The sequence below is a fragment of the Lissotriton vulgaris genome, chromosome 1_1 (genome assembly GCF_964263255.1).
Source record: "Lissotriton vulgaris chromosome 1_1, aLisVul1.2, whole genome shotgun sequence".
In the NCBI taxonomy this organism is placed as follows: domain Eukaryota; kingdom Metazoa; phylum Chordata; class Amphibia; order Caudata; family Salamandridae; genus Lissotriton; species Lissotriton vulgaris.
In genome coordinates, this window is record NC_141685.1 from 461136802 (window position 1) to 461157118 (window position 20317).

The window sequence follows — 20317 nt, forward strand, 5'->3', positions numbered from 1 at the left end:
ATTTTCTATTTTTATAAATTGGTGTATTTTTATTGTGTTTGTGTCTTAATTATTTACTGAATTGGTGTTTTTAAATGCTTTACATAACTCGCTCTCTCACTTTTGGCATATCAATTAGTAAGGCGCATCCCTTCGGCCCTCCCTATACTCCAACCCCTAATACCATATCCTGCAAGACCTATAGCCCTCACCTTAACGCGCTATCATGCAATATTCAACATCACTGGTAACATTCTCACTCCCACCTCTCTATTAACAATAGTCAAAGTAACCCACCCCAGCTTGCCCCCTTCCACTCAGTTCAGAATGGACGTCAGACTCCAGAAACTAGGTATTAATAGTCACACAATTAACTACCTGACAAACCTCTCCAAAACTGCAACTAAGGGCCAGATGTAGGTAAAATACATTTACAGATTCTAAAATACCGAATTTTACTGATTCAGTATTTTAGAATCGGTAAATGATATGTAGCAAATAAATCGGTAAACATTACCGAATCGGTAAGATTCGGTATTTACTGAATCGGTATTTACCGATTCGGTATATGCCATTCATTCCTATGGCCTGGAGGCCCATAAGAATGAACGGCAATTACCGAATCGGTAAATACCGATTCGGTAAAATGGGGGAAACATTCAAGGGTGCCAGGGTGTCACTTTGACACCATGTTGCACCCCCGAATCGTGCTTGTGTGCAGATGTGGCACACTTACATCCCCTAAGGGCATGTATGTCAGCCACATGGCACAATTGAAAATGCACAGATTTGCATTTTCAAAGATATTTGTTATTTACCACCAACTTATAGTTGGTGGTAAATAACGAATCCTAAAATGGGAAAAGCACTCACTTCAGTGCTCCTTACATTGCAAATTCGGTATTTTAAGGAATCAGTAATTTACAGATTCCTTAAAATACTGAATCGGTAAATTACCGAATTTGCAATTTAGGCCTCCTACATCTCAGTAGCCTAATACCGGTCAGTAACAGCCGAAATTCGGTAATTTCAGACGTTACGGACCGGTATTGGGCGACCTACATCTGGCCCCAAGTCTCTAAAACATAGACTACTCAAAGCCAACCCTGAAACACTTATCTCTGACCCCTACTTCTGTCACAAAAAAGGGGCCTGATAGTGACTAGTGACCTGATCTTGCACACTCGAAGAAGAGCTCACTGGAGGATAGCGCTACACTCTTTACTCAGAATCGCCTCGGCTACGAAATTTCCCCACAGTATTAGATTACTGGCGATACCCTCACCCACTTTTAGAGCAAACGCTACCATCTCCATCTATAACAATGGGATCATACTGATTCAGGCCACAGATCGCAATCTGGCCATCTGTGATGAAAAATTCAACCTCATTAAGGAATCGATGGACCATAATGGAGCACCTACTCACCCTTTGAACGACCTTCCATTTACTCCAACCCAAGGTCAACTTGATCCCTCTTTATGGTCCCACATCCACTGGTCAACAACAACTCGCTTAAAGCTCCACCTCCCTCTTCACCTAGTACCCTCATACACATCCACAGGGCCTCGACCACCCATTATTCCCCTACTCTCCTCCCACCTGGATGATGAGTCTGCTATCCCTAGCCCTGATCACCTCTACCATACCTCCCACTCTCCCCTCCCTCTGAATGATCTCCTGCCTAACTATCGCTCCCCTCTACTTCTTGGCCAGCTCTCCACTGGGATTGCAATGCCCACTGACCCCCCTCTAGCCTCCAATCTCCTTGTTCTCCTCTGGCCCCTCTCTGTGAACTCACCTGCGTCCACCACAGTGAACAGCACACCTTCTTCTATCCATGTGAACCATGAACAACACACAGATTCAGCTGCTAAGCTGCATGATATAAACCAGGAACTACTCAAGCTCAAAACTGCCATCCAAAACATCTTTATCACCACCGCTGACCTGGCCCTGGAGCTTGCTTCCAACAGGACCTCGCAAGACTCCCAGTCCTCTATCCTGCACCGCCTTTTCCCAACTTCCCATGTCACAATGTCTCCTACTGACCCAGGGCTGAAACTCATTGGCCAGAACTGAAATACGACTCCTTACCCTAACGCCCCATCTCGACCTGCCAGATCCAAAAATCAGCTATTAGATACAGACATTCTCTCCCTCCTCCGTGAGTACAAGGACCCACAGACGGCCTTCTCATCCCCTTCTGGATCTTCTAAAATCACCCCTTTTAATCCACTAGAACTGAGAGGTTCCATGCAAGACAACTCAGAGACCATACACTGCATCACTCCCAACCCACATAGATCCCCCAGACTTAACACCAACACCTTAAATGCCAGCAACCTCTTGCAGATCCCTGTTATACAACCCTCTGTCATTGAGCACAATGCACACCTGAAATGCCTGCTACTTAACTGTAGATCAGTGGTTAAACATGCCATGGACCTGTCAGATCTCATCCTAGCTAAGGAACTCGACCTACTTATCCTCACCGAAACTTGGCTCTATGACTCTTCGGGCCCCATCCTTGACATTCTTGTCCTGCCTACCCACAACATTATCAGACTTGATCTAGTGAAGAAAACGGGTGGTGGCATAGCCTGTATACACCACAGCTCCCTGTCAGCAAAACAATCCCCCTCAACTAATCTCTCATCCAGTGAGTTTCTTTCTCTGGATATAACGACCAAACATAGACCCATTTGTAGCCTGCACATCTTCTACCACCCACCGGGAGACAACCTCCTGTTTATTGAACAAATTATGGAAACCATATCCTCCAACCTGGGACGACACTACCCCCAGATCTTCCTTGGAGACTTCAAACTCCACTGGAATGATCCTCTTGATCAGGCAGTTAATGGTCTCAAATCTTCCTAAGTGATCTCTACCTGTCCCAAATCTGTGACACTCCCACGCTCAAACTAGGCTCGACCCTAGAACTTATTATCGCCAATCCCAATTCTATTTAACTCAACTCTATTCACCCCTGTGACTGGTCTGACCATCAGTTCATCACCTTCCATATTCTTGAAAGCTGGAACTCCAAAAGTTTACAACAACTCAAACATAAACAGTGGAAAAGAACGCTACATAAACCAACTTAAATTAACTCATCTCACACTGCAATATCTCCATTCGGCCCCCTGATAACATAGTTAACGTTCACGACCTCATGGAACACTATAACAAATCCATGTCGTCTGCCCTCGATGCAGCTGCCCCCCTTCAACTAAAACGGATACCCACCAAAGACTCCCAACCATGGTATAATGACAGCCTTAATTCGGTCAGGTGCAGCCTTCGATTAGCAGAACGCGCATGGGGATCATTCAGATCCATCTAAAGAGCTTCTCAAAACCCTTAGACTAAAAAGGAGCAGGTACAATAAACTCATCCGAACAGCTAAAGCAAACTTTTTCAAATCACAACTTGATGAAGCCAAAAACCGTCCTAAAAGACTCTTTGAGCTGATCAAGTCACAATTTAATAACACTTCCGGACAAGCACAGCACATCTACCCCTGCCCTCAACTGAACTGTGAGGCCGTTGCTGACTTCTTCCTCGCTAAGGCGAATAAGATCGAATCTGACCTCAAATCGGCTCTCATCGAACTGGCTCCTTCTCTGGACTATCCTGACCCCTCCGTACCCGCCTCCCCTCCTACGATGTCCTTTCTCTCCCCTAAAAACAGCGCCTCTTGGAACCAATTCACCACGCTTAATGAAACTGCCATCCTCAACATTATATTGACCCTGAAACCCTCTAATCACTTCAAACAAACCCCCCCCCCCTAAATTCTTTAAAGAAATAGTGAGTACACTAGTCCCGCTCTGGTCTAAGATCATCAACGCTTCGCTTTTCCAAGGGGAGATCCCGGATAGCCTGAAGGCGGGCCTAGTTCTCCCTATTCTCAAAATCCCACGGCTGACCGCGATGACCTTAATAACTATCGACTAATCACGAACATCCCCACATAGGCTAAACTCCTAGAGAAATGTGTACATGATCAACTGCGCATACACATTAACCAATTCCAACTCCTTTACCAATGCCAATCCGGCTTCCATTCTGGCCACAGCACGGAGACGGCCATCACTCATATAGTGGATGACGCCCTCTCTTTGCTTGACCAGAATGAAGCGTGCCTACTAATACTACTTGATCTCTCTTCTGCTTTTGACACAGTCAAACATGACAACTTACTTAACCTCTTGGAATGTAGGATGGGACTCTCAGGCACTGTCCTTAAATGGTTTGCCTCCTTCCTTAACAACAGAACACAAAGAGTCAAATCCAATCACACTCTATACAACTCCAGTCCCTGCACACTTGGAGTTCCACAAGGCTCCTCACTCTCCCCTACACTCTTCAAGCTTTTCATGGAACCACTGACTGTAATCCTCAACAATTTCAACATCCAATACAACATGTATGAGGATGATACCCAACTGTACATGAAACTATCTTCACCAGAAGATATCCAGTCTCCCAACGGAATCCTGTACAAAACCCTAAAATGGTTGACCTCCAAACACCTCAAACTAAATGCTCTTATAACTGAATTCATCCTCATTTCACGCACTAGGCAAACCCCCACTGTAGGGAAGTTCCACACAAACCTCATCGCTCTCAACTGTACACCACACATCATTGACTCCACTAAATCATTGGGTGTTATTTTAGATAAGAATCTTAACACGCAAGACCACATTAGAGCATCGACCAAAGGAGTGAACTACCATCTTAGCATCCTAAGAAAACTCACACCTTACCTCCCACAAGATAACCACAAATCGGCGGTGCAAGCACTTGTCATTTAATCACTTGAATACAGCAGTGCCACTCTATGCGGTCTCCCTAAACTCAGCCTAGCCCCACTCAGAGCATCTCTGAATGCTGCGACTAGACTTATCAGTGGCTCCAAGAAATACAACCTCATTTCACCTGACCTGAAATCCCTCAACTGGCTCCCACTCGAGGCAAGGATACAATTAAAAATTGCCTGTATGACCCATAGTGCACTTCAACACTCCTCTATACCTGAAAAATAAGCTTGTACTATCTGCTATTGGTCGGGCCTCAAGGAGCACCAGTACTCTTCTCCTTAAGCCAAAGAAATTGAAAAAACTGCAAACCTACAAACGCACTTTCTCCAGTTCTGCCCAAGAATCTGTAACTCCCTACCTGTTGAAACAAGACTGAATAAATAAACTTTTGCATTCAAAAGGGAAGTGAAGGCTCTACTGATGAACAATTCGCTGAACTAGTAGACTCTCTCCCTCACCACCCGGCTTGTTTTCACGTAATGTGTTACCAACTGCCCTATGCTACAGCCCTGTATCGCCTGCTATTGTGTTATTGCTACTACTAATGTAATTTGTCGTAACTGCTACCTGACCTCTGTAACGGCTCACTTTCGCCCTTATTCATGTCAATATTGCTCCTGATGTATATTGCCTAAGGGCTAGATGTAGGTAATTCCCATTTACAGACTCTTAAATACCGAATTTTACTGAATCGGTATTTAAGAGTCTGTAAATAGGAAGGGGGCAGATTTAGGCAATTCTGAATTTAGGAATACCGAATCTGTAAGATTCGGTAAATACCGAATCAGTATTGCCCATTGATTCCTTTGGGACTTGAAGCCCATTGGAATCAATGGGAAATACCGATTCAGTATTTACCGAATCGGTAAACATCGAATTCTGCAAGAGTGCAGGGAGTGTCACTGTGACACCCTCTAGCACCCCAAGTACAGGCTTGTGTGACATGTGGCACACATACATGCACACCTGAATTCGGTATTTTACCACACAATAGGATTGTGTGGTAAAATACTGACTCTTAAGGGCCTGTGGTACTCTTAGGAGTGTCAGCTACATATGGATTTACCGATTCGGTAAATATATCGATTCAGTATTTTACCAAATCGGTATATTTACCGAATCGGTAAAATTACCGATTCGGTAGGCCCCCTACATCTGAAAAGCCTAATACCGGTCGGAAACGGCCGAATCGGACGTTTCCGACCGGTATTAGGGCTCCTACATCTGGCCCATAGTGTCTTATCGAACTGTATCCCCTCAACCCCCATGTCAAGCGCTCTGATACTCGCTTGGGTCATGTTTGCGCTATACAAAACTTTTTAATAAATGAATGAACAAATAAATAAATAAATAAACTGTCTCCTAAATTAAGCCTGCATGCTTACAGCCAAGCTACCCAGGGTTGAGCATGGGAATAATTTACTAAGACCTGTACTGAGCCCTAGACTGTATTAGTGGCCTTATTGCCAGTGGTAGATGTATATTTACCACTCTTTTATAAACTGAATTGAAGATATTAGTTTGACAAATTTACATATTTTTTGATGTAGTGCATTATTTCTTTGCAAACAGTTGTTAATATTTAAAGCAATGCTATAGTAGTCAATATGTTGGTTATCAATAATGTTGCTGTTTTTCATTAGTTTTAGTGAGTCATTTTGTTTTTCTGGTATTTTGAATTATGGTCCTTTTGTAGTCGATAGGTCTGGTGTTTCTGTGGAGCTTTGAGAAAGTCGGTATTATGGTTATCAATCGTTTTCAAAATATTGTTGTTCCACAATACTTTTATACTCAGTACTGGGTCATAAAATGTCAAACTGAACCTGAAACAAAGGAAGAATTAGTGGATATCAAAAGGAAATTTGGGACACACTGTAAGGTTTACCAGCACGGCTTATCAACAGACACTTTATGGGAAAGGGGGCTAAAACCAGGAAGCTATTGCCTTGGTTACTCAAAAGACAAAGATACTACATCATCCTACCTGGGCGTAAGATGGAGAATGGTGATATGGTAGCTAAACAAATAAGTATAAAGGAAATGCGCTGCGCACATTTAAGGAAGGTGTACGAGCAGTCAAAACAGGATTTTGGAGATCTCATTGAGGCTTATTTGAATGAAAGAGATTTGCCAAGACTCACAGAATAACAAACTGAAATATCGGGAGCTCTTCTAGCAAAAGAGGAATTAGTGGGAGCAATCCAAGACTTGGTTGCAACGGTTTTCCTGTAGACTTGCAATACAGGTTCTCAGGGATAATAGAGGAAAATATTCTGTAAGTCTTTATTGAGTTGCCGAACACTAACATGCCTCTGAACTCAGTGAGAGGCTATAATAGTGATGATCCCAAGGCGAGATAGGGACCTAAATGACTTTGTGCTATATTCCCTATTGTCTGTGATCAACACCGATATTAAAATCCTGAGTAGGACATTGACAAATAGGCTGTTGAAGATAATGGGTTCACTAGTGCACTCTGATAAGTGTGATTTGATACTTTGACAAAGTAACAGGCCAAATTTAAGTTGGATGTCAGGATGCGGCATATGACGTGCTTACCTCTATGGACTGGTCAAGCACGACATGCTACTCCAAGGCTCTTGAGCGCGCATATCTGCAAGGAGCGGGAGAGGATACAATGGTGTGCAGAGCGTGGGTGCCACCTGTACATCCACTTGGCATCTCAGAATGATGCACTCTACAAACACCTGACTAGTAGAAATACTTGCCCAATGGGCCCAGAGAATGTAGTCCATAGCATCCTTTCTATGCAATCATGATACAAGGGCTTGCTGTTGGAATACCTGACACCTGATCTACGGCATTTTGATTCAAACTTTCAATAATATAGACTTGCTCTTGTTTGTTTTCACAAGGATTAATCCATTTCGGTTACAAAGTCTATAGCGCTTGTTTGTTTTTACAAGGAGTCATCCATTAGGTATTGTAGTGTAGCATGCCGATATCAGTAGCAGCAAATATATGATTAGAAAGGGTCTAGATGAGATGTAAAATACTAAATAATGCCCTAACATTGAAGCTCTATCAAGAAAACATACTATTATTATTTATTTATTTATTTTTTAAACAAAAAAAGATGTTTTATTGCATGAAATCAGCCCTCTTAGAGAAGCCTCCTTTCAGGGGAGGGTGAAAGAAAGAACATATATTTGCACAAGATGCAAGAAGTGCCTGGGAACAGGCATCCTCAACCCTTTAGCACCGCGTCTGGATTTTATTGTTGGAGCAGGCTCTAGGATGAATGTCTTGCAGCCATTTCATTGGCTGTCAGCTGATTGAATGCCAGAAGCACTGGGAGTCCATATTGGATTCTGGCAGTGTACAAATATTTGATATGAACATTCGGCGTGAAGGTGTGCTTTGGTTGTTTTTTTCTAGTTGTCAGAAGGGTGTTTAGCAGGGAAAGCACAGAGGGCAATTCAGGGGAGATAGGCAGAGGATGGGACGGAGTTCAGCCTTTCCTGGAAGCTCATAGACCTGGTCACGGTTACAAAAGACCCCTCTGGTGACGCGGGTAGTGTTGCACCCGGGCCCTTGCATCAGCCGAATTGAGGGAGGTACGTAACACTGGATGCAAGTGTCAAAATTGGGCATTCCTTATGAAGGGAATTTAGTACTCCCCTTTGCCAATATCTACCTGAAACTAAGTCCCATAAAAATTGGCTTGGCTTGCCAGGAGAGGCTGAGCTGACGAAAGGCACTTGGGAACAGTGAAATGTTTTGTTGGGTTATTCAAGGCTTGGTGAAGAAATCGGATGACTCAGACATGACCTTCCCGTCTTTGGTCTCCACTGTCTTGACCAGGACAGTGCGCTTTGTCCTGGAGCTCCCCAGTGGGGCAGCATTCACAGCGTAGGCACCACTCGAGAATGTATTGCCATATCCCGATCCAAAGCCGCTGCCGCCGTATCCACCACTGCTGTATCCACCACCGTACCCGCTGCCACCGTACCCGCTGCCGCTATACCCGCTTTTCACTGAGTATCCGGAAGTCTTCGTCTGAATGCTCATGTTCTGCATACCGGATTCCAACCTGTTCTCCTCTCCTTCCAGCAGCTTCCTGTAGGTGGCGATCTCAATGTCCAGGGCAAGCTTAACGTTCATCAGCTCCTGGTACTCGCGGAGCTGGCGCGCCATGTCCTGCTTGGCCTTATTCAGGGCTGCCTCCAGCTCGGCCAGTTTAGACCGGGCATCTTTGACAGCAAGTTCTCCATGTTCCTCAGCCTCAGCGATGGCTGCCTCCAGGTTGGCACGCTGATTTTTAAGGGCATCAATTTCAGACTGCAGCCGGTTGATCACGCGGTTCATCTCTGCAATCTCATTCTTGGTGTTGCGTAGGTCATCGCCATACCTGCCAGCGGAGGTCTGCAGACCTCAAGAAATCATATTATAACTCTGTGTGTGAATTGCAGTTACTACATCAAATTTAATTCGTTTCACCTCAGAAGGAATTCCCACTTTTATTTCATAATAGATGGCAAGCAATACAGAGAGTGTTAGCAGGTATATCAGGTACAATTTAAGATGTTAAACCCCACGCTAACGTTCACCTTTCGCTGATTAAACCCAGATGTCCAACCAGGCAGTGTTACGATCTCCGGTGTCTCTACAGCTCCCACCTGTCTCATTCCCATTTGCAAAGGCCTACCAGTAACCTACTGTGTAGTAGTATAAGGTTAAATGTGGGTTTAGCAAAGAGGGGAAGCTACAGTCATTTCTGTTGAATTGGGATTGCAACTTTAGTGCATCTTGACAATGGCTTACACACATTCTATTAGCACTATACAGTGGAAATATGTGCTTTGATTGTTAGCAAAACATGGTACTAGACCAGACTTTCTGGGCTGGATACAATTATTCTATGCGCAGCTTAAGGTAAGAATAAGAACAGGATGGATACATCAGAGCTGGGAAATAAAGAGGGATACCAAACAGGGAACAATGATTTCACCCCTAATGCTCATGTGGGAATTTAACAAATTGGGTGCAGGCTAAGATCAGCAATCTGGGGTGAGGAATCACAGTAGGCACCACCACACATATTTTCTCAATTTGCACAAATGACACGCTTAAATATCTCTATCACCCTGAGAACTCCATACCAATTCTGTTGCAAAACAAAAACATTCTGAAACAGTCTTGGGATGGCACACCCATTGGGAATTTTCAAAACTGCTCCGCTTTGAGAAATTGATTAGGATGATCAGTGAGATGCAACAGCAAGTGAGTGTAAGATAGGAAAGGGATCATTCTAGATACCTGGCATACAAATAGCATATGACACAAAATGCTATACATACAACATGATTGCTGGCCTACAAGACTCTGTGAAATTCTGGTAACCTTGGGGTGGATATCATCAACTAAAATGTTTTTTTCCCACAGAGTTCCCAATATATCATGCAGAAGTCCATGTGTTTCTTCTCAGTGAAAATCGTAAGATAGCTGAAAGAATTCTTGGTTTCCCTGATATGGGCCAGAAAGAGCAAGATGGTCCATTTGGAGATGTTGCAGATAAGCTAGGAAAGGAAGGTCTTATATTAAGAGATGTTGCAATGTGGTTCCATCCATTTAGTACGCCCGGATTTTTGGCTTCTTTTGATCAGCCAGTTTTGGACGTTTTATTGTGAGTGAGCTCACTACTTGTATCTCGCCCACGGTAAGCACATGGTAAATGGACTGCGCATTGGATACTACCAGTGTCTGCCTTTTAGGAGAAGGCTGTTGTGACGCAGCTAGGATAATGGGCTCTTGGCTGGTTAATATGAACATATGTACACATACATGTGCAGTAGTGTGCGGGCTGCATGTGTGAGACTATTGTCATGTGCATCCTGGTAGCTATGCAAAGGTGGCCTGGCACAGAGGGGACTCCGCAAGGTTAGATGTTGTATAAACAACGTGGTAGTAGAGGTTGGCAAGATCGCATGTCCTACTATGCAACAAATGTAAGTGGGTAATTGAGAAAATGCAGTTAGTAACAGGTAGGCAGCATGGTGCTAGTTGATATGAGACACCCTACTACCACTGGTGTCAAAGGAGGGCAATGGATCCACTGCTCATAAATAACCCTGGGCGGAGTTCACGGAGTTGCACTATGCGAAGTGCCCAAAAACTCGTCGCACTACGTGGAGTTCCGAAAGCAGCAGAGTACGGTAGAAAAATGCAATTCACAGTGATTGCACAGTGCCGGATGGTTGTCCGCACTGTGCAATTGTTGCAAACAGCACCATGCACAGTGCAAGCTTACCTTTTCTGCCGCACAAGTAGATTTTTACTCGACCAGCAGCTTTCTCAACGCGAACGGGCAGTTTCTCAACGCGTGCATACGCAACTACTCGCAATGAGAAACCTGACGACCCCGCGCTGAGAAATCTCACCGGGAGGATTATTTTCCATGCTTGCGTCCTCAACTTGATGTTGACGATTGTGAACGAGGAAAAATATCGCCTGAAGTAGATTTTCCCCACTCGCGCTCGCAAACTTTCATTTGGTGAACGCGAGCAAGGAAAATAACTCTGCGAGTTCTGTGTAATGCGAAGTGTGGGAAACTCCGTAATTTCCGCAAGCGGAGTGGAGTTCACAGCCCAGGGTTACTCATAACATGTATACAAAGGATATCACAGCACTCAAGAATGTGATGAAGTATTTACTTTAGTCAAATGAGTCAAGGTCAGGAAAAGTTCAATCCATGTTCTGTTTATTGCAAGAGATCTTCATATGACAAAGTGACATCAGAAGGTGTAGCCAACATGTATTTCGTCACTTGTGTGACTTCCTCAAGGCCATTGTGGTAGAAATCAAAAGATTCTGTAAAATTGTCATATTTCAATGGATGGCAAATCCCTGATCTCTTCTCCAAAAAGTGTTGTCTGTCTGGTAAGTTATTGGCCTCAAGAATGAACAATTGATTCATCAAAAACCTTTCTATATTCCACTTTTATTTTGATGGACTCCGAGCCACTCCGTCTTGTCTCTGAAATAAGGGTAATAGTCCTGAAAAATCTGAAGAGATGTTGTAAGTCTCTCTGTTTTCCCATATACTGAGTAGTTATTTTTTAACATTTATTGAATTGGATCGTAGGAGAGAATATAAAATCCTAATCATATGAGCCAAAGTACAATTCATCCTTGCAAGTCTGGTATGATTATATGGAGAAGAAGGAGGGACAGGAGGGTGTTTCTAATTAGTGAGGTCTAGTAAATTCCTATGCTGTAGGAGATCTGAAAATCTCCTAGTAGCCACACAGAGCCATCAGCAGAAGTTGCATCCTGTGATCATACCAGACTTGTAAGTTTAAATAAAAGTGGAAAACAGAATGTTTTGACAAATCAGTTGTTCATTCTTGAGGCCAACAACTTACTTGACAGACAATACTTTTAAGAGAAGATAGAGAGGTTTCGCCACCCATTGAGATTCGACCGCTATTACTGATTTTTTTTTATATCTACCACAATAGGAGCCTTGAAGAAGTCACACCTGTTGGCTGTACCTTCTGATGTCACTTTGTCTTATGAATATATCTAACAATAAACAGAACAGGGATTGAACTTTTCTTGACCTTGAGTCATTGGACTAAAATTAAATTACCGGATCACTTTCTTGAGTGCTGTGATATCCTTTGTATAAAGGTTAGATGTTGACCTGGGACAAACCTTATATTATTAGTGGGAACAAAGTCCTGTAAGGTGTGACACTGTTTTGAAATGAGCACCCTCTTTGAATACACACTTGCCAAGCTCCTACATGCACATTTTATGGGTCCTCCAGAATTTTCATGTTTTTCTGGCTCATCTCAGGATCAGATTGTATGGATTGTGTCACCCTGCTAAGCCACGTTAATTACACCGCATCCAGCAAAAGGATCTAGACCTCTGCACATAAAAGGAGTAATTAACAGTACTTCACTCAGCTCCTAAGGAGGAATGGGTGGGGAAGAAAATATGCATCTGCTTATTACCTGTCACACTGTACCAAGGTTGGGACAGCCCACGTTCACTGAACAGAGGAGGAAGCCCAGACCTCTGGAGTCAATACAGGAGGGTGCTCCCCTTCATTGTCATTGTGGAAACGTTCCTGGCAGTGATGTCAGCTCTTAGAGGCAGAGCTAAGGCCCCCAGAGGAGATGGAACACTTGACTGCACTATCTTGAATTGACTCAGCATGCTGTGCAGGAGGGTTGGGACAAGGGTAGACGGGTAATGTTGCACCATAGGATTAGCCAGTGGTGCCTGGCTTCAAGAACTTCCCACCCCGTTTACTTTCTTGCACAAAAGAGAGAATGAGAGATGGACACTGGACTTGGATAACGGCAACACCATGGACAACTGGAAAAAAAACCTGATGCCCTAATGTTCTAAGGATTCTGCCCAGTTGACCCAAGGACCAGGGGGTGTATCTCTACAGGACCAGTGAGGCTGGTTCCCTTACACACCTTAAGGACCAGCTGGAGGAAGATCTGGACTGCTTCACTCAGACAAGAGGAGAAGAGTCCCAGAAACCAAGACAAAGAGAAAGACTCGCGCAGGAAGACAGTGGAACCAGCTCCCTGAAATGTGTGCCATGTTAGAGGCCAGGAGGTGTGCTATAGAGGTCTAGGTGGCTAGGGTTTGCCACCAGAATCAAAATGATCCCAGAATTGCACAAATTGGCCCAGCAGGGCCCTACATAGGGCGTCAGAAAGGATTTAACCTTTGCGACCCAGCTCGAGAAACAGAGCGCGTAGGGGTTCCGCTCAAGTTCTTCAATTCACCCTCAGGGTGGGCCAGTGTCCAGGGATTGATGCTCAGTAAATTAAAAATTAATGAACTTGGGATCGGGCGCATGTTGTCCCCCCTTCCCAGAGTTCTATAGGGCTTCGGGACTTCATCCCTGGACCATTTTATACAAGGATGGGACCCTGAGCCCCATCCCTCTCTGTGGAGATAGGAGAGGGAGAACCATCCAGGTCCCATAGTAGGAGAAATGGGCCTGGGACCCCAACTTCAGAGCCCCGAGGTCAAAAGGAAGGATTGTATTGTATGTGCTGTTTGTTGTAGTTCAGTAAGTACCCCAAAAAAGTGGACAGGCTAGCACAAATGAGTGAAAATGTAGCATTAAAATAAAATGGAAGGAGGAATGCTCCCCCCCCCAATCATGTTGGGCTCACTCTCTCTCTCTGTGCCCGTGCCCGTGTCTGGGGGGGGACAGAACAGTCACTGCACAGCAACACCCTGCTTGCAAAGAGTGGGCAGGGAGAATCAAGACACCAGTTCCTGCGCTTCCCTGGTCCACCTACTTCCCTGGTCTACAGATACACAAGTAAGGAGCTGTTACAGTTTACAAAGGCCAAGAATAGATGTTGTATCTTGACTCCTTGTGGAGATAGGGCGGTCTGCTCTTGCAGTTTTTCACTCCCACCACAACAGACAATTAGAGCGCTATACTTTCCCCCGCTTCCTCTGAGCAATGATTCGCTAAAACACTCAGCGATGATTGACATTCACTGCAGCCTTACTAATGTCAGGACCCTCGCTAAGCACAAGTACGAAATTGCACACATGATCTTCAGTCTTAAATTAGATACGCTTTTTATTACAGAAACCTGGGAAGACGCTGCCTCGAACCCGGACTTTGTAACATCAACCCCTATGGGATTTCGTTCTTTGAGAGTGGATAGCCCGACCAAAAGAGGGGGCGGAGTAGCTGTCATTTTTAGGGAGCAGTTTGAAGCTACTTTTTACCCAGCTTCCACCCCCTTCTATGAGGCCCTACATTTGACTCCGAACTTAGCCTTAGGAAAACTTTTAGAGGCATTTTACTTAAACGCCCCTCTGGCGCTAGAAGCGCATTTAATCAGAATTTAGAGGGACATCTAGAACTGACTCTCACCAGTAACGAGTTCACAATTCTGGGAGAATGTAATGTTAATCTTGATGATAATGGGGACAAGGAGACTGCCGCCCAATTAGAAGCGCTGGGGGCTTTGGGCTTATCTCAGCTAGTGCGAACACTCACCCCAGAGGCTGGGCATACGCTGGATGATATTTTTACCTCTGTGCAGGGACTAACACTAAAAGAAACTCTCCCATTGACATTGACAGACCATTCATTAATCAAGTTCAACTTATCAGTCCCTATTGTCCGGCTGGAAAGGACAACAACAACTCACTCTCTCACTTACACATCCTCGAATAAAGTAGATAAAGCTACTCTCCAAAAACATTTGGAGAGTACACAACCACTGCTGAGTTAGCTGTCACTAAATACACAGACTGGCTCAACGAAGCAATTAAAGTCTCAGTGCCCAGTAAGATAACTTCAAGGAATCGGAGTTATCCTTCGGCTCCCTGGTTTTCCGACGCTTCGCGTAAGGAAAAACAAAAGTGCAGTCGAATGAAAAGACGCTGGAGAGCGAATTATGACACAGTGGATAAAGAGGTTTATAATATTGCGCTAACCCAATATAAAAACCTACTGATAGCTGGAGAAAATAATTTTTCACTAGACAGATTGAGAAAGCTAAAAATTCCTCCAAAGATTTGTTTGGGGTAGCAGACAAGTTGGCGTCTGTACCTAAGAACGAAGGTGTTAAGCATGATCAAAAGTTTTGCTATATGATCGCATGCCAGCCCGCAGCCCCACCTAACCCCTCAGGAGCCTTGAACGCAAGAGAAACACCCTTCATTATTTCTCCCCAACATCATCGGAGGCAGTGGAAAAATACATAAGAGAAGCTAAGTCGGGGTCTCCTTTCAACCCTTGCCCACCTGCTTTTTTGAAAGAGATAGCGGAAGTGGTGAGCTCTGAGCTCACAGAAATCTTCAACTCTATGTGCAGCTCAGGCAATTTTCCATCTATATGGAAAGACTCCTCCATCCTCCCACTGTTAAAAAAGCCCAACCTGGATGTGTCTAACCCGAACAATTATCGCCCCATAGCTCGGCTGCCGCTCCCAGCCAAAATAGTTGAAAAAATAATGAACAAACAGCTACTGAGCAACACAGGACCTTCTTTTCTCAGAAATCTTTTTGTTTGGTATGAACCGGCCAGGCACTTATGCTCCACAGGTGCTACACTTAAGAAAGTACACAGAATTCGATCCGCAGGTTGGGGCGGCCGAAGTTTCTGCTATGGTACCGCAAAACTCTGGAATATGCTGCAAATTGAGCTCCGAAGTGCAAGCTCCCTCACCAACTTCAGGAAAGGGCTAAAAACCTGGCTATTCCGGAATTAGACACCAGGCTGGGCTTACTGTGTTCATAGCACCAAGACACCTCTGGATATTCGCGCGCTCAATAAATCTCATTAACATAACATAAGATAACAGAGGAGACTGTCCTCGTAGAGAGGCAACAAGGGGATGCCGGCGTGGGCTCCTTGTGATGGCCCAAGACAATAAAATGCAAGTCAGGTTGCCCAGGAGAGACCAGGTACCCCCAATGAAAAAGGCCAAATAGAAAAAAAGTTGCAGGGCAGAAGCCCCACACAGTTGAACAAAGAGAAAAGCTGATGTCAGAACCTCTCATAAACTATGCACACTCGTATATAGTGCCCCACATTGCCCTGCAGAACTCTCTTTGGCCTAAAGTTTTGCTGTATGTGGTGGCACCAAGATGGCAGGGGCACCATCAACATGAACAAGAGAGTGTGAGGGGGCTTCGGGAGTGCAGCAAATCTCCCTACCCAAGGAATTTAAAGCACTGACCCTAAGTCTGCGGGGTCAAAGAAACAATGCACCCCTACCCTCTCCAGCTTTCAAGATAGTTAAACATTCAGAGGGTATGGTCCTATTGAATAACAGAAGAATACTGTACTGATATGATTTCTGAACTGCACCTTATTATGGATGATACGCACACATTCACAAATAAACTGCATTTACCCGGACTGATCCTAAGACCAAAATAGGATATGAAAAAAGTATAAATTGAGGTGCAGTTTTATGATGCTGGGCATGATCTCCGCTAAGCGGCACATAGTTAATCACTGGGCATCACCACAGTGTCTATGGCAGCAAATCTGGATCTATGATATGGAATAGGTGACAATAGCAGAGAAAGAGCAGATTAGAATCTGATTTAGATCTTGATGGCACTCCTGTCATTTCTTTGTGGGTACGGTTAGAAGTACTCCAACTAGCTGACAGAGTTCCGTCCACTGTTTTTAGATGTGGGCTGTTTGAACCGGCGTCTGCATCAATAAACTGTTTGCAGTCACATAAGGGGTGCATCTCAGTCGATGTGGCGGACTCCTGTCATGACCATGACAGGTGGCTGTCGGTTTCTTGATCGTCTTGATGATCCAGGCGGACCAACTCTTCTTTCCCTGAGGCAAAATCCATTAAGGCTTTGCTAGAGCTAAGCGTTGGCTGCGTTGTCACAGCAGGTCCTGTCCTACGGGTAAAAGACACTCTGGTTTCCTGTGACTGCTCACGTGCAACAGTCAGGTGCTCTGGCGGTAGCATGCCCTGTCATGTTGGCTATGTTTTCATTACAGGTTTTGGGCACCTGCAAAGCCTGAATAGGCTACTGCGCTATTGGGACTGCATGTCCCATGATTCTACGCGTGGCAGCCATCTTGGGAGAGGCTCGAGTATAAAGAAAGCCCCGCCCAAGAACAGGGGAAAGTTACAAGTTCAAGCTGGCAACAATGTAGCGCAGGCCAGTTACAGGGACCAGTTTAGTCCACTGAAAAAGATACCTTCTCAAAGTCTGGCGCAAAGAGTCCAGTTAATGGTGGATGAGACCGCAAGGAGCAGGAAAAGCATTACAGATGGTCGTTGCTATAGCGAGAAGAGCAAGTTGGGCATCATGGACGGTCGTCAGTATGGAGCAAACGTCCTGTCGGACATTGTGGATGTTGCTGGAGCTTCGTGTTGGCGGCCACTGTGGGCTAACGATGCTGTAGTTCGAAGTTCACATTTCACGTTGTCAATCGTCGCTAGTGGTTGCTGTAGTGCCATGAGTCAGGTTCACCGGTGCTTCGCATTGGCAGTTGGCATGGGCAAATAAAATCTTGATGCAAACAGGAGCGTTCCTGGTCATGAAGAGCCCAAAGCATCACAATTTCCCATTTTCTTTCAGAAGGAGCTCAACTGATGGCAACAAAGATCCAGGACCTGGGAGCACCTCTCGGAGATCAGGACCTCTGCTTCTCCCTCCTGCCTTGTATAATATCAAAATGTAAGCAGCATGTAGCCATGGGAGTTAAAGATGACAAAAATATAGAAAAAGTACTTAAAAATTAGAGAAAATGTCTCCACACTAGGTACTGTACCTTCAAATATTATCTGCTGATCTCTTCGAACCATACACTCACCATTTGCAGACCCAAACAAAACATGGTCCAGAACAAGAAAAGATCTCCACCATTCTCACCACTGGGGATTAAGAGTCAAAACCCAACCATCACCTCATTGAAGTCTCTAAACTGTTCCAATAACATGATTACCATAATGACAGATAACCAAGGATTGAGCTATACAGACGATGAGATCAATGCCATCCGCTTGGGTCCCTTACTATTGCAAGAGATGGAACTCACTCAAACTCTACCCAAACTAATGAATCAGGCGACTTAACAGATGACAAGAAAGAACAAATAAAAACAGCCATCCACGGACTCATTATGACGGAGTATCTCTGGGCAAATGCAGCACCAAAAGGGCTGTGGATCCACAATGCCCCCAGGATCTTCTTACAAGACATTTTATTCAGGAAAGATTGGGCTGCTATATCCTGGAAATGCATAAGGAACTATCTAGTATTCATCATATAAACTGCGACTAGATTATCAGACACACTAACCATAATAATCCAAGTTAGTGAAGCCAAACTAAAACAAAACTCAGTCTTTAAAAAAAGACTAGAGAAAATAAAAAAAGAAAATAATGAAATGAAGGACTACATTACACAAGGTAAAATACAAAAGCTAGGCAAGGGAAACAGCCTTAACCATGAGTCCTAAACAAAGCGTGGCTGAACCACGCAGGCAATACTACGCACGTCTAAACCATTAATATGCCTTTACCATGCATATGCGTGATTTAGACGTTAACGGTCTAGACTCTGAGAGGAGGGTGTTGCAGACTGGGGGGAGGGTCAGAGCTGACTTCCTGCTTGTAGAGTATGATTTTTAAATTATTTTTTATTTTATTTTATCAGGTCAGGGTACTTTATTTGGCTAGGTGGCCTTTTTTAGGCTCAGGGCACTGGACTCGGGGTCAAATTAAAGGGTGTGGTGATGGTTTTAGGGCTCAGGGTGGAGGACTGGAATGTTTTTCAAGTCTGGGGTTATGGTTTTTGGATGCAGGGCAGGGGTTAAAGGTTTTAGGGCCTAGGGTAGGGGATCTGAGTCGTTTTTCATGGCTCCGGTGACGGTTTTAGGGTTCAGGGTGGGGGCTGGGGGCATTTTTAGGGCTAAGGTTGAGATTTGTTTTTGGGGCTAGGGCCTGCTTTAAGGAGTTAGGGCAGAGGGTTGGGCTATTCTTAAGGCTGGGGTTGAGCCGGGTTTTAGGGCTCAGGGCACAGAGGGCTGGAGTGTTTTTGGGCTGGGGTGGGATTTGTTTTAAGGGCTGGGGTCCGCATTTAGGAGATAGGGCAGGGCATTGGGCTATTTTTGGGGCTTTGGTCGGGGTAGATCTCAGGGCAGGTGATTGGTTTTTAGGACTCAGGGCGAGGTCAGGGCATAACTTAGCCATGCACATGATTTTACCATTTATACTGTTACAACTAAATTTGTTGTAAAGGCATGCCTGATAAAGGCATGCATGGTTAAGACGCAGTCATTTTTAAGACCATGTTGTTAAGGAATTCGTGGTTAGACAATACATGGTTCCGACATACAATCGCTAGGCAAGGACCTTATAGTTTCTTACAAGAAAATAAATTACCCTTATATCAAGGACGATTACACTCCACCAGAATAAAAAAGCGACAACCATTGGTCAGACGTAAACTCCTCGGATAACACAGATTGGTGTATTGGTGATGAGACTCAATACCAACAATGCAGCAGAGGATGAGGAAAATGTTGCATGCGGAGATGGCATACAAATTGGAGAACCCCAAAATTTGGAGAACAATAACCACCAATGTTTCAGCCAATTGCACCAAAATTAGCTGGATGGATGAACCCCTACATGCAAGGACAATCCTACCACCAACATTACCAATGAGGAGGCCTCTTTTTTAGAAGGTGGCCAAAATCAAAAACAGGGAAAGAAGAAAGGAGTAAGTTGGATTGAGAAGACCAAAGAGTCCTAACCATGAGCATGTCAAAGGATCAGAAGAAACTAGGACCCAGCACAGCAAATCGCAACCTCACTGATCATATACTAACTAATGACCAACCCAAACTGCTCCACAAGGAATTAGGATTCGTATCCACCCCATCATTTGACCAATTCAAGCTTCACTGCGAGTTCTGTCATAAAATCAAACCAAAAGCTTTTTTAAAACATCAAACTAATCACATAACCGATGGAGAAACGGACCTGAGGAAA

The 20317-nt window shown here is 44.5% G+C and overlaps 1 pseudogene across 1 annotated transcript; it reads right to left on the minus strand.

Moving 5' to 3' along the window:
* Positions 1 to 7878: 7878 nt before the first annotated feature.
* On the minus strand, positions 7879 to 9198 carry LOC147747351 (keratin, type II cytoskeletal 8 pseudogene; annotated as a pseudogene). The gene has a single exon (XR_015307612.1). The product of XR_015307612.1 is annotated as a keratin, type II cytoskeletal 8 pseudogene (transcript).
* Between the last annotated feature and the right edge of the window lie 11119 nt (positions 9199 to 20317).